This window comes from Sminthopsis crassicaudata, chromosome 1 (genome assembly GCF_048593235.1).
Source record: "Sminthopsis crassicaudata isolate SCR6 chromosome 1, ASM4859323v1, whole genome shotgun sequence".
Lineage (NCBI taxonomy): Eukaryota > Metazoa > Chordata > Mammalia > Dasyuromorphia > Dasyuridae > Sminthopsis > Sminthopsis crassicaudata.
Genome location: NC_133617.1, coordinates 495,202,269 through 495,217,941, shown reverse-complemented (window position 1 = coordinate 495,217,941; position 15,673 = coordinate 495,202,269). Strand labels below are relative to the sequence as shown.

The window sequence follows — 15,673 nt, the reverse complement described above, 5'->3', positions numbered from 1 at the left end:
ATTAACCAAAGGTTTATCTGTTTTATTGTTGTTTGTTTGTTTTTTATAAAACCAACTTTTATTTTTAAATTTATTATTCAAATAGTTTTCTTACTTTTTTTCCCTTAAAGATAAGTATGCCTACATTTGTGGACAATAAGAGAGCATCCAGGTATAAGAAAATCATAGGTAATGTCTTATAATCACCATGATTTAACTACTACCCCCATGCTCTTATCTTCCTGGCTAGAATCAAGACAGTTGTTTAGGAATATGTTATGAGATGAAATCTAACAGTATTATGACCATATCTATTACGCAGATACCACAAACCATAAAGAAGATGTAAATAGTGGGGTTTGTTTGGGACAATATCAGCCTGGAAATAGAAAAAAATTTTGGAGAAAAAAGGAAAAAATAACATCTTGAATTTTCATTCTTCACATATACAGAACATGCTAATTCTTCTGTGTAGAGCTTACCTATAAAATGCTTAATAGTTGAACAGAATACCTTTATAGGCATAACTTAACAGATATGCGACATGTTTAAATTCCTATTAGGGAATAATATTGTGAACATTTTGAATGAGATCATCAAACTGTTGAAATGATTCTTAAAACATCATGCTACCTGCATGCATAATAAAAGAATCTAGTAGGTGCTAGGCTAAAATATAGTGAAGGGCATGGTGAGTCCCTTGAAAGTAACTTATGTTATGCTCACTGGTGAAAACCGGAAATAATTTCCCAGTTAATTATTTGTCAATGACTACTTGGAACAAATTAGCACTGGAGATGATGTGCCACATTTTAAATCCATGGCAAACCAGGATTTTTCCAAACCCATCATCTTGAATCAGTGGTTGGAGCTCAGTTAATCTTTCAGTTCTCCAAAATCATCTTGTGGCATTGCTGACCTTTTGGCTTTTCATGAGGGAGAGGCCATTTTTATGTCAACTGGCAGGACAACAGGTTTAGAGGCTAATCATGATTATGGAGCACCCTCTTTTTTGGCTTGTATGTGTAACCGGAGATTCCTGACTTCTTGAATCTTTAGCTGAAGCACTTGCTATAAAATGTGCTGTCAGAGGGTTTCCTGGGTGATCCCCATTCATTCCAGTTTTTTGTTAATGATTCTCAACAATGTTTGTACAGTTGTGTCATGCTATCTGAATGATTCAATGTAGATCTGATACTGATTTAGACAATATTTCTTTAGCTATTTGCAGACAACATCCTGGGTCCACAGAACCACTAGTTTAGACAACTTAATTTTACCAGACTTAAATGCCTCTGTCTCAATCTGTTGTTACTTGCGATTCGGGCCAAATAACTTCTGGATACTTTTGTTCTTAATAGCTTGAAATTCAATGCTATCACCTTTAATTTTCTGGTTAATACCGTCTGCATGGACAGTGATCAATACCATTTGGATTCAGATTGCAATGGATAATTTCTACCACTATTCTCTCAGTGTTTGCCTAATATATGAATAAATAGCTTGACTTATGCCCAGGACTCCCCACCCATTTACTTCATTTGCTGTTGCTTATAAATTCTGCATTCATCTCATTTACTTTCAACTTTATTTATGTTTTTCAGGATTTTTAATTTGGTGCTTATTTGGAGGTTGTTATTTTGTTCCTTTTCTAGATTTTTTACATGAAGATCCAATTCACTGATCTGTTCTTTCTCTGTTTTATTGATGCAAGCATTTAGAGATATAAAATTTCCCCTAAGTACTGCTTTGGCTGCATCCCACAAATTTTGGTATGTTGTCTCATTAGGTCATTCTCTTTAATGAAACTATAGATTGTTTCTATCATTTTTTTGTTTTACCCACTCATTCTTTAGGATTAGTTTATTTAATTTCCAATTAATTTTTAATCTACCTTTCCAAGGCCCTTTACTGAATGTAATATTTATAACATTATGATCTGAAAAGAATGCATTTCTGCCTTTCTGAATTTGATTGTGAAGTTTTTAATGCCCTAATACATGGTCAATTTTTGTATTTAGGTGCCAGTACTCCTGAAAAAAGTTATATTCCTTTCTATCGCCATCCAATTTTCTCTAGAGATCTATTATATCTAACTGTTCTAAAATTTTATTCACCTCCTTATTTCTTGGTTTTTGTGTGTGTGTGTGTGTGTGCTTAGATTTATTAAGTTCTGAGAAGGGGAGTTTGAGGTCCCCTATGAGTATAATTTTGCTATCTATTTCTTCCTGTAACTCACTTGATGTCTCCTCTAAGAATTTGGATGCTATACCATTTGGTGCATATAAGTTTAGTATTGATATTATTTCATTGTCTATGATATATTTTAGCAAGATGTAATTTCCTTTCTTATCTCTTCTAACTAAATCTATTTTTGTTTTAGCTTTGTCTGAGATTGATCATTACTCCTGCTTTTTAAAAATTTTAACTGAAGCATAATATATTCCGTTCCTGCCTTTTGCCTTTAATCTGTATGTGTTTCATACCTTCAAATGAGTTTCTTGTAATATATTGCAGGACTGCAATAATAAATTGCAGGACTATGATTTTTAATCCACTCTGCTATCTGCTTCCATTTTATGGGAAAGCTCATTCCTTTCACATTCATAGTTAGGATTAGTGTGCATTTTCTTCTATCCAATTTTCCTTCATTTATATATACTCTCTCTCTCTCTCTCTCTCTCTGACTCTCTGTCTGTCTGTCCATGTCTGTATCTGTGATTGTCTGTCTGTCTGTCTGTCTCTCTTTTTCTCTCTCTCCATATTGTCTCTCCTTAGTCTGCCCTCCTGCCTTTTAGCCACTCCTTTTCCTTTTCCTCTTTCCCTTCTTCTATATAGAGTAAGATAGATTTCTATATCCAACTTAATGTGTATGTTATTCTATCTTTGAGCCAATACTGATGAAAGTAAGGTTCAAACAATGTTCATCACCCCTTTATTTCCTTTTAGTATAATAGGTCTTTTGAACCTCCTTGTGTGATATAATTTACCCCATTCTGCCTCCCCTTTTTCTTTTTCCTCAGTATAAATATTTTTTCACTCCTTACTTTTTTATATCATCAAGTCAAAGTTAACTTATATCTGTAATGTTCTCTGTTCAGTTTTCTTGTCATCTCAGGGAGCAGCTTTCTTTTCAGTTCAGTAGTCACTACAAGAACAGCCAGGTGTTAAAGTTCAAATCCTTTATTATCTCTTTGCCTGATACTGGGCAGCTTTCTGGAGAGCCTTTCAGTATGGCCTTGGTCTCAGTGGAGAAATGCTGGAGGATAGCCTGCCACCAGGAGCCTGACTGAAGATAGAAAGGAAATTCTCTTTCCTCCTCTCTGAGAGCTTGAGCTCCTGCCTCCAGTTCTCTTGTCTTCTCTGCCTCTGCATGAACCTGGCTGAGGCTCCTAACTTATATGCTCTACACTGAGCATAAACCAATCATTATATCACTAGGAAACCATTATTTGTTGTAAGATTAAATCAATCATATTGAACTTAGAGATCTATTAAGCACCATGCTAAACTAGATAAGCATTGTCTCATCAATTCCACTGAATTAGCACCTTGTAAGAATGTTTCAAGTTCAGAGTTCTGGTCTATAACATATACCCACACCCTCTTTTTATATATCCTCCTAACTACCCAAATAGAAATGTAGTTGTTAGGAGTAGCATGCATTATCTTCCCATGTAGAGATATAAACCAAACAGTTTAACCTTATTGAATAACATGTTTTCTTCTTTGTTGTTGGTAGTTCTTCTGAGTCTTGTATTTGAAGATCAAATTTTCTGTTCAGCTTGGTCTTTTCATTAGGAAAGTTTGAAAATCCTATATTTGATTGAATTTTTCACCCCGGAAACCCTCAGTTTTGCTGGATAAGTTGATTCTTGGTTGTTACCCAAGTTCCTTGCCTTCTGGAATATCATATTCTAAAACCCTTGGATCCTTTAATGTAGAATCTGATAACTCTTGTGTAATCCTTACTGTGACTCCTTGATATTTAAATTGTTTTTCCCTGGTTACTCACAGTATTTTTCTCTTTGACATGACAATTCTTGAATTTTACTGTAATATTTCTTGGATTTTTCATTTAGAAATCTCTTTTAGGAGGTAATTGATGGAATCTTTCAATTACTATCTTCACTTTGATTCTAGCAAACCAGGGCAATTTTCCTTGATAATTTCTTGAAACATGCTATCCAAACCTTTTTTTTTTTTTTTTTTAATCATGGCTTATTCTTCAATTGATAAATGGTCAAAGGATATAAACAGAGAATTTTCAAATTAATAAATTAAAACCATTTTTAGTCATATGAAAGGGTGCTCTAAATCACTATTGATCAAAAAAATGCAAATTAAGACAAATCTGAGGTACCACTACATACCTCTCAGATTGGCTAAGATGACAGGAAAAAATAATGACAAATGTTGGAGGGGATATAGGAAAACTGGGACACTGATACATTGTTAGTATAGTTGTGAATGGATCCAACCATTCTGGAGAGCAATTTAGAATTGTGCCCAGAGGACTATCAAAATATATATACCTTTTGATCCAGCACTATTTCTGTTGCACTTATATCCTAAAGAGACTTTAAAGGAGGGAAAGGGACCACATGTACAAAAATGTTTGTGGTAGCCTTTTTTTGTAATGGAAAGAAACTAGAAACTGAGTGGATGTCCACCAGTTGGAGAATGGCTGAATAACTTATGGCATATGAATGTTATGGAATATTACTGTTCTATAATAAACAATCTGCAGGAGATTTCAGAGAGGCCTAGAGAGGCTTACATGAATTGATGCTAAGTGAAATGAACAGAACCAGGAGATTATTGTATATGAACAAGATTATATGGTGATCAATTCTGATGGACATGGCTCTTTTCAACAATGAGATGATTCAGGCCAATTCCAGTGATCTTTTGATGAAGAGAGTAATCTATACCCAAAGAGAGGACTGTGGGAATTGAGTATGGATCACAACATAGCATTTCACTCTTTTTGTTGTTGTTTATATTTTATATTCTTTCTCATTTTTTCTTTTTGATTTGATTTTTCTTGTGCAGCAAGATAATTGTATAAATATGTATGCATATATTGGATTTAGCATATATTTTTATCATGTTTAACATATTTGGATTACTTGCCATTTAGTGGAGGGGTGAAAAGAAGGGAGAGAAAAATTGGAACACAAGGTTTTGCAAGGGTTAATGTTGAAAAATTATTCATATGTTTTGAAAATAAAAAGCTTTAATAAAAAAGATTGAAATAAAAAAAAATTTAAAAAAAAATCATGACTTTCAGGTAGTCTAACTACCCAGAAAAAACATAAATTATTCAAAGTTCTAAACCTTTACATTTCTACATGGAAAGATGATCCTTTTTTTCCTTCCTTTTTTAATGAAAGTTTTTTATTTTCAAAACATATGGACAGATAATTTTTTTTCTTCTTCTTTGTTTTGCTGAGGCAATTAGGGTTAGGTGACTTGCCCAGGGTCACCCAGCTAGGAAATGTTAAGTGTCTGAGATCAAATTTGCATTCAAGTCCTCCTGACTTTAGGGCTGATACTCTATCCACTGTACCACGTAGCTGCCCCAGACAAATACCTTTTTCAACACTAACTCTTGCATAGCCTGGTGTTTCAAAATTTCCCCTCTTGTCCAGTAAGGGCTGGAACTGAGCAGATGCACTTATATAACTGAGCACCTAAAGCTAATTACCAATTGGACAATACTCTATTAACATATGCTTGGAGGATGACCCTGCCCAACTATTCTGTGGGTGTAGATAGAGAAGTGTGAGAGAGATCAGAGGATGGAGTAGGACAAGTGGGATCATTCTTTGGTGGTGGAGAGAGAGGTTTGGAGATTTCTATATCAAAGTTTTAGGAACAGCTAGATGAGAAAGTGTGAAGAAAAAGAGGAAGACAATGAACAGTCTAAAGACCATATCGCCAGAGGGCATGGGGACTTAAATGAGGTTCAAGGGCTTGGTGATTCTGGCTCTCATGAGGCAGCTTCAACCCCACCTAGGGAGCAGATTATTGACATGCTCCCATCAACTCTACCTTCTGGGATGGTGGGAGGAGGAGTAGTGGGAGAGGCAGTGACACCACCAGCACCTCCCCCTCAGCAATCACCCAGTCCTTTGACTAGATTGCAAAAGTCAGTACTTAAAGCCACAGAGAAAGGGAAGGATATAGGTGATTTGAAGCTGCAAATATTTCTGGAGATTCAACAGTTTAACTCTTCAGGTCAAGAAAGTAGACAATACGCTCCTTTTGATATAGACATCCTCAAAGACCTGAAAAAGGCTTGCACTCTTTATGGGGCTATATCAGTTTATGTTAAGATGTTATTACAGAATTTGGCTTATGAAGTCTTAACCCCTAGGGACTGGAAATCTATAGCAAGGACATACTTAGAACCTGGACAAAACTTGTTGTTGCTTTCTGAATATATTGAGCTCTGTAGGATACAAGCCCAACAAAATAGTCAAAGTGGAGTTAATACTCCAATCACCTGTGACCTACTAACAGGTGTAACAGGTGTCTTATCAGACACTTCAATACAGATTAGTTATCCCATAGCAGCATATGAGCAAATTGCTTCTACTGCTATCAAAGCATGGGGTTTTATCCCAGGTAAACAGGACAAAGAAGAGGCCTTCACAAAAACAGCACAAGGGCCAAATGAACCCTTTGCTGATTTTGTGGGATGTTTGCAGACAACTGTCATACGGTGACTAATGGTGAAAATGCAGTAACAGACATTTTGATAAGGCAGCTTGCTAAAGAAAATGCCAATGAGGTTTATAGAAGGATTATACTAGGACTACGCAATGATGCTCCTTTAGAGGAGATTATAAGTCGCTGTGCCACAGTGGGCACAAATGCCTTTTATAGCCAGGCTATGATGCAGACTTCCCAAGATCATAACATAGGAAGACAGGGTCCCTTTTGGCAAGGGACTTCTAGAGAGACTCATCAATGCTTTCAATGGGGTATAGTAGGGCATCTAAAAGTTCAATATTGGCATAGAGACAGAGTGAGAAAACAGGGTGGAAAAACAAGACCCAATACCCCATGTCCAAAATGTAACAGAGGCTTCCGTTGGGCATCAGAATGTAGACTGATTCAGGGAAACGGGATAAGGGGCCAAGCCCCAGGGCCCCAGGCAAAAAACACTTGGGGCATGATGGCAGCCAATGCTACACCCAGAGAGTGCCTAGAAGCTCAGTACCCAGACATGACCAATCAGCCAGGAAGCCATCTGATAGGACAAAGGGATTACAACTGGAGAGAATAGAAGTTATATGCAGCTGGGACAACTGAGATACCCCCTGGAGAGGTGAAATCTGTTCCTCTCCAGTCTGTGGATCCCTTGCCTCCAGGCATAGTAAGCTTGACCATTTCACCTCCTGAGTGTACTTACAAAACAGCGTCCATCCATGCACTGATATAGGAAACTGGAGAATGTGTAGATAATATCCCAGTCACTAATATAGGTAGACAATGTGTGACTTATTAACCAGGAGAAGTAGTAGCATTAGGTTATTGATACACACTCCTAATAAGCAATCTGGTGATAGTTGCCCAGGTTCTGACTCCAAGCAACAAAATCCAGAAATACACTAGACAGCAGCTGTGACAGATGAATGACCTATGCTCACTATCTATATAAATGGCATACCATTAGAAGGATTGGTAGACATGGGTGCAGATCGCACAATCATTAGAGGTGCCAACTGGCCCAGTCACTGGCCAAAGATTAAGGCAGACATCTATATGTCTGGCATAGGAGGATCAATAGCAGCTGAAGTTAGTGCTACCCCTTTGAGATGGACTTTTGAAGGTGAAACAGGAGTTTTTACTCCTTTTATAGTTGAAAAAATCCCCATCAATCTGTAGGGAAGAGACATTTTACAACAATTAGGATTACAAATGAATACTTCAGTTTTTTAGGCAGGGCTGCTGTTGAAGACCTGCTAACACTTTCACCTGTTTCTATCCAATGGAAAACTGATACACCAGTGTTGATAGAACACTTAGGTAGTGATAAAATTCAGGCCTTACTAGATATAGTAGAGGAGCAACTTGACCAAGGACACTTACAACCTTCTCTAAGTCCTTGGAATTCCCCAGTATTTGTTGTAAGAAAAAAATCTGGAAAATGGAGGATGTTGACTGATTTAAGAAAGGTAAATGAACAGATGGAAACTATGGGAACTCTTCAACCTGTACTTCCATCTTCTACTCAATTGCCTAGAGAATGGCCTCTTTGGGTTATAGACATTAAGGATTGTTTCTATTCTATCCCTCTAGATAAGGAGGTTATGAAAAGATTTGCCTTTTCAGTGCCTAGCATTAACTTAGCTGAGCCTTATAAAAGATATGAATGGACATTTTTGCCACAGGGAATGAAAAACAGCCCTACCGTGTGTCAAATGTATGTTGCTGCTGCTCTTACTCCAGTAAGGAAAAAATTTCCAAAAGTAATGTTATTACATTACAACATGGATGATATATTGGGATGTGCACCTGAGGAACAAATGTTAGAAGCATGTCTACAAAAGATCATAGAAACTACTAAGGAATTATAAATTGCACATAGCTCCAGAAAAAATTCAAAGACATACTCCTTTTTAATATTTAGGATATGAAGTATATCCTAAGGTGCTTACAGCGCAAAAACTTTCCTTAAGAACAGAGAAGCTAAACATCTTAAATGACTTTCAGAAATTGATAAGAGATATCCAATGGATGCCTCCAGTATTAGGCTTGACTACTTATCAACTGCAACCATTATATGACATTTTAAGAGGAGACAGTGCTTTAAACTCACCATGCCAGCTTACAAAAGAAGCTCAAGAGGCTTTAGAGAAGTTGAACTGGCTTTATCCAATGTGGCTTTATCCAATGTGGTTGAAAGAGTCACTCAAAAATCCTTGGAAATATCAGTTTTTGCTACACAAGAAGCACCCATAGCAGTCCTTCATCAAAGAGACAGTGTGATAGAGTGGGTGAACCTCCCAGCACAACCAGAACAAAGCTTTAATCCTTACCCAGTGCTTGTGGCCAGAATTTTATTAAAGGCCATTAAGCGAGCAGTACAATTATCTGGGATAAGACCTGACAAGATATACACCTTTTATACCAATGCACAAGTTATTGTGTGCTATGAAATCATCCCAGAGTGACAAATTTTATTAGCCATGGCTCCAGATTTTACACGTGGGTCTCCATTAAAGATAACCAGACTATTACATAATTGGCAATGGATTCTTGAATAAAAGGTTTCTAAAGTTCCTCTTAAAGGACCAACTATCTTTACAGATGCATCCAAACATAATATTTGTGCTGTATACTCTCATGAGTTAATAATAAAGAGAATAGTCAGAACTCCTTTTCAGTCCACTCAGCAGAATGAATTGTATGCAATCATTCTAGCTCTTACTTATTATCCAGGAGATATAAATATATCTGATTCAGCCTATTCAGTAGGTGTGGTACAAAGAATTGCCATAGTCAATAACATTTGTAGCCTCCAATATATATCAGCTCTTTAAGGAACTTCAAGAGTGAGTGAGAAAGAATCCAGGTAAGATTTATATCTTGCATGTCCACTCCCATAGTGGACTTCCAGGTCCTTTTTTTAGTGGTAATTCAAAGGCAAATAGCCTTCTAACTATGTTGGCTAATACTCCTTTATTTCAAGAAGCCCAAGAATCTCATTTTAAATATCATCAGGCTGCTTGAGCTTTACATTTACAATTTGGAATAACAAGAGAAGAAGCTAGAAGCATAGTAAAAGCCTGTTCAGCTTGCCTTCCTTTCCACACTCCTACACTCCCTCCAGGGAAAAACCCTTGTGGTTTGAGACCTAATGAAATTTGGCAAATGGATGTGACCAATTATAAATCTTTTGGTCGTCTGTCATTATGGTAGACACCTTTTCAGGATTCACTTTTGCAATACCAGCAGCAAAAGAGACAGCCTGAGTGTCACTGAATTCCTTATACAAGCATTTGCAATTATGGGTGTGCCACAAGCAATAAAAACAAACAATGGACCTGCATATACTTCTAAACATTTTCCACACTTTTGTGCACAGTATACGATTTTACACACCACTTGCATACTCTTCCTCAAGGACAAGCAATGGTAAAGAGGAGAAACAGAGTTATTAACACACTCTTCCAAAAACAAAAGAAAGGGGGAGCCACAGGTAATCCTAGAGAACTTCTAAATCTAGCCCTTTATACTATTAATTTCTTGATGTTTGACAAAGATGCACTGGCTCCAGCAGTTTTATAACCCACTGGAAGGGCAGTATCCAGTGAGAGTAGCTACACTATCTTTAGATAACTGCCAAGTCATGTGGAGAGACCCAGAAAGTGGTGAATGAAAGGGTCCAGATAGGTTAACTGCTTGGGGGAGAGGGTTTTCTTGTATCTCCACAAATGAAGAAGGAGTCAGATGGGTGCCAATGAGCTGTATTCACTTTGTACATCAGAGAGAGATAGGAGACCCTTGAAACAAAGAAGACCCAAGAGACATCAGGTGGTTCTGTCACTGACTGTGCCCACCACTGAAAGAGCATGGCAGTTATGACATTTGATTCATGGACATCAAAAATTGTTGGACTTCAAAACCCTCAGGAATCATTGGAATCCCTGAGACTTGAAAAGATTGTTGTAGGACTTGAAAGCCCTCAGGAATCATTGGATTCTCTGAGACATGATAAGATTGTTGTAGGACTTGAAAGCCCTCAGGAATCATTGGATTCCCTAACATATAAAAAGACTGTTGCAGAACTTCAAAAACTTGTAGGGATCATTGGATTCCTTGACATGTGAAGCAATGGACAATAGATTGGGTTTGGACTATCTCTTGGCTGCTGAAAAAGTCATATGTGTGACTTGTTTACATATCCTCCTTCTAGGACTTCTGGAAATCTTTTACAAGACTGTGTTGATTTATATTGTTTGTTATATTACTGCTTGCATGTACAATTCATGTTTGTTACACCACATCGAGCCTGCACTGACTGTGGGAAGAGTCATCACTAATAGCCTGTGCGTTATTGCTATGTGCTTGTGTAATACCTCCCATGGTGATGGGTTTGTGCACATCTGTTTCTAATAAGACCCTTCAGAACAGAAACCCACTAGCAATCCCTACTTCCCTTTGGTGCTTTTCATCTGAGAGGTCAGGGAGGGCATGATTATCTCCTTTTTAGTGCTTTCACCTCCCTCCCTGAGAAGTCAGGGATGGTGTGACCACCTGTGTTCTAAAACAAAAGAAAGTGGGAGATGTAAAGGGCTGGAACTGAACAGATGCACTTAGATAACTGAGCACCTAAAGCTAATTACTAATTGGACAATACTCTATTAATATATATATGCTTGGAGGATGACTCTGCCCAACTGTTCTGTGCTGGCTGGATCTGTTTGTGTAGACAGAGAAGTGTGAGAGAGATCAGAGGGTAGAGTAGGACAAGTGGGATCATTCTTTGGAGGTGGAAAGAGAGAGAGAAAGGAGGTGTGGAGATTCCTATATCTATTTCCCTGATGGCAACCCAAAAAGATCAAGAATAAAGACTTTTGCTTATCCTGACAATGGCTGATTCTAAGGTGTCCAGGGTACTAATGTGGTCATTACACTTTCCCCTACCTCCTCCCCTAGATGGCAAGCAATCCAATATATATTATATATGTTAAAATATATGTTAAATCCAATATATGTAAACATATTTATACAATTAGAAAGATGATCCTTATAATCCTTAAGAAATATATTCCTAAATAATTGGAACATCATGAAGAAAAACCAGGAACTTGCCTAAGCTCTCCCCAATTTCCCTCAAAACAATGTAAAAATTAAGCCTCTAAACAAATTCTGGAGTGACAAAGCCAACAAAGAGAAGGTGTGAAACAATTTTCCAAGCCAAGATAACTTAGAAGGACACTAATCTTATCTATGGAATTGTTATTCCTTATTTCAAGTGAAATGAAATATTGAATGACACGTTAATTACTTCTTTCTAGCTTGCAGGTGCTTATCTTTTTCAAGAATGTATTCTTCAGAAAAACAGATAAACTCCCTATTTTTGATATGGTGATCTTATATGTCCACATTAAGACTTCCTTGCTTCTTCTATAATGTCCATTGATGAAAAATGAATCCCAAGCCATCTTCTCCATGCCATCATGACATAATGAGGCATGATGATTATAACAAAATTCCTTTGTGAAGGAATATTCCAAGACTCTGTAGCCATTGCTCTTTTCCAGATTAGGTTGGGTTTTTCTTAAAAGACTTCCAAACTTGTTTAAAGACTATGTTTTGACATCTAGTGTAAGATTTACATGTCCCAATATTGCTTTAATCTCAAAGTAAAAAGGAATTTAGTATTTTGCATTCCTCTATAGCTAGGTAAGAGCTTTAAAGGAAATGAATGTTTCTTTCAGTATGGACACCATTACACAGAAAGACAAAAAAAAATCTGTCATCATTCTGGGCACTTATTTGGCTTCCTAAATCTTTACTATTATTTTCATTTCATTAAACCTATTAAGGTTACATTAGATTTTGTTTGTCCATGAAATGTATTTTCTCTTTCAGTAAATATTCTGCCAGAAAAAAATTTTTTCTGTCAAATAAAGGAAAGGGAAAAGTGTTAGCTGAAACAAAATAATGCGGATAACTGGCCCAATCTAGATTATTATAATATAAACCTAGATCACAGGAATTTTCACTTCATAGACAATGTTGGGATCAGACATCTGAATAGGGAAAAATTGAATGATCCTTTGCTGTTAAATGATGTTAGACCCTCTTGTGCAAACCAGACCCAGCAAGGGCTGATGGTGGAAGAAACAAGCATCTGCCTTGTGAGTGGTAACAGTGGGGCAGGGACAGTGCTGACCGTGGGTATTTACAGGATAGCTTAATTCCTGGTTTCACTTTCAGTCAGAAGGGAGAGCTGAAGGTTACAGGTCCAAAAGAGTCCAAGAGTGTTTTCAACACACTGCCTGGGGGCCCCAGCTGTAGCTTTGGGGTGGAGAGCAGTGTTGAGGTTGGGCCCTGTAAAAGTTCAAAAGATAACAATAAGAAGGACCTGAGGCCCGGGGTATCATTCTCCACATCTTGAGACTACAGCTGATTATAATAGCAAACTGCTAAAATAAAAATGAATAAATAAGGAGGAAGAACTAACCATAGTTACTGTGTGGATAGAGAAGATTTGGCTTTATATTCATAGGAAGTTGCTGCAATTTAAAAAAAAATTGTTTTTAAAACTTTGAGTTTCAAATTCTCCCCCATCCTCCCTTCCACTCCTTTCCCATAAGAAAGGCAATAATTCCATATAGATTATATATGCTTAGTGATGCAAAACATTTGCATATTAGTCATGTTGTAAAAGAAAACGTAGAAAAAAAAACCTTGAGAAAAATAAAGTAAAAAGAAGTATGCTTCAATCTATATTCAGACACCATTAGTTCTTTCTCTGGAAATGGATAGAATTTTTCATTGTAAGCCCTTCAGAGTTGTGTTGGATCACTGTATTGTTCAGAATAACTAAGTCATTAATAACTCATCATCTTACAATATTGTTCTTATTTTGGATGCATTATATTTCATTTTTTATAAGCTTCCCAAGTTTTTTCTGAGACCATCCTGCTCATTGTTTCTTAAAGCAAAATAGTATTCCATCACAATCACATACCACAATTTGTTCAGTCCTTCCCCAATTGATGGACTTCTCCTTAATTTCTAATTTCTAATAGAAAAGAACTGCTATAAATATTTTTTATACATATAGGTCCTTTTCCTTTTTGTCTTTTATCTCTTTTTGGATGTAGACTTATTAGTGGTATTGCTGGGTGAAATGGTATTCACACCCTTTGGGCATAGTTCCAAATTTCTATACAGAATAATTGAATCAGTTTACAAGATCAACAACAGTACAATGGTGTCTCATTTTTCTCATATCCCCTTCAGCAACTGTCATTTTCCTTTTCTGCCCTATTAGCCAATCTAATAGGTATGAGGTAGTACCTCAGAAAAGATCCAGAATCTAAATGAAGGAGATATATTCTTGAAAACTAGAATCAAGCAAGGTGAGTGACGTCAATGATGTTATAAGTCTCCAAGAAATAATAAAACAAAATTAAAAGAATGAAAAAAATAGAAGAGAATGGGAATCATCTCATTAGTAAAATGAGTAAAATGAAAAACAGATCAAGAAGAGGCAACATAAGAATTATTGAGTAACTTGAAAGTTATGATAAAGAAATATTGATACAATATTACAGGAAACAAAGAAAATTACCTGGTAGTTTGGGAACCTTACCTCTTCATATTTTAGGTCAAAGAGAAAACAACATATATATCTATAAGGGTATAAAAATCTTCTAAATTTATGAAGAAGGGGTGAGAGGTCATGATAAGGGTTGGGGGAATTTTTAGAAGGGTATATAGATTAAGATTTAGGAATGGGGGAGGGAGAAAAAAAGGAGAGATTCTTTAATAGAATATAGATTAAACAGTAGTGATTAGAAGTGAACTAGAAGAAGGATAGACTAAAAAGAGAGGCTGAAAAGGAAAATAAGGAGGAAAAATAGGGTGGAGAGAAATACAGAATAGTAATTAAAACTTTGAATATGAATGGGATGAACTTATCCATAAAATGGAACTATAAAGCAGAATGGATTAAAAATCAGAATCTGACAATATGTTGCTAACAAGAAACACATTTGAAAATGAGAGATACAGAATTAAAATAAAGAGCTATAGTAGAATTTATTATGCTTCAGCCAATGCAAAAAACAACAACAAAAAAACAAAACAAAACAAAAAAACAGGGATAGCAATCCTGATCTCAGACAAAATTAAAGCTGAAACAGATTTTAAAAGATAAGAAGGAAAACTACATTTTGATAAAAGACACTATAGTAATGAATCAATATCAATATCAATACTATAGTTTCTAAATTTTTAAAAGAAAAGAGAAAATAAAGAGGAAAATTTGTATCTCTAAATACTTATACCAGTAAAATAGAGAAAGAACAGACCAGTGATTTAATTAATTTTTAATTTTAAAAATTTAAAACTAGAAAAAGAACAAATTTTAAAATCTCCAGTTAAACACTAAATTAGAAATTCAAAAAAATTAAAGACAAAATTAATAAAATTGAGTGAAAAAATTATCGAATTAATAAAACTAGAAGTTGGTATTATGAAAAAAGAACAATTAAACAGACAAATCTTTGGTTAATATGATTTTAAAAAGAGAGAACAAAATCACTAGTATTAAAAATGAAAAGGGAGAATATACTATTAATGAAGATGAAATCAAAGCAATTATAAGGAGTTATTTTGCCCAATTATATGCCAATAAAATTAACACCTTAATTGAATAGGGAAAATATTTACAAAAAATATATACTTTCTAGATTAGCAGAAGAAAAAATATAGTATCTAAACAGACCTATTTTAGAAAAGTAAATTAGTCTAGCCATAAATGAACTTCCTAAGAAAAAAATACCAGAACCAGATGAATGTACAAGTGAATTCTATCAAACATTTAATGGTATAATACTGATACCTAAACTAAAAAGATAAAAACAGAAAAAGAAAATTACAGGCCAATTTCACTAATATGTATAATGCAAACATCTTAACTAAAATGCTAGCTAAA

The 15,673-nt window shown here is 35.7% G+C and overlaps 1 pseudogene; it reads right to left on the bottom strand.

Annotated features, from left to right (window-relative positions):
* Positions 1-972: 972 nt before the first annotated feature.
* On the bottom strand, positions 973-7,420 carry LOC141550602 (sterile alpha motif domain-containing protein 12 pseudogene; annotated as a pseudogene).
* Between the last annotated feature and the right edge of the window lie 8,253 nt (positions 7,421-15,673).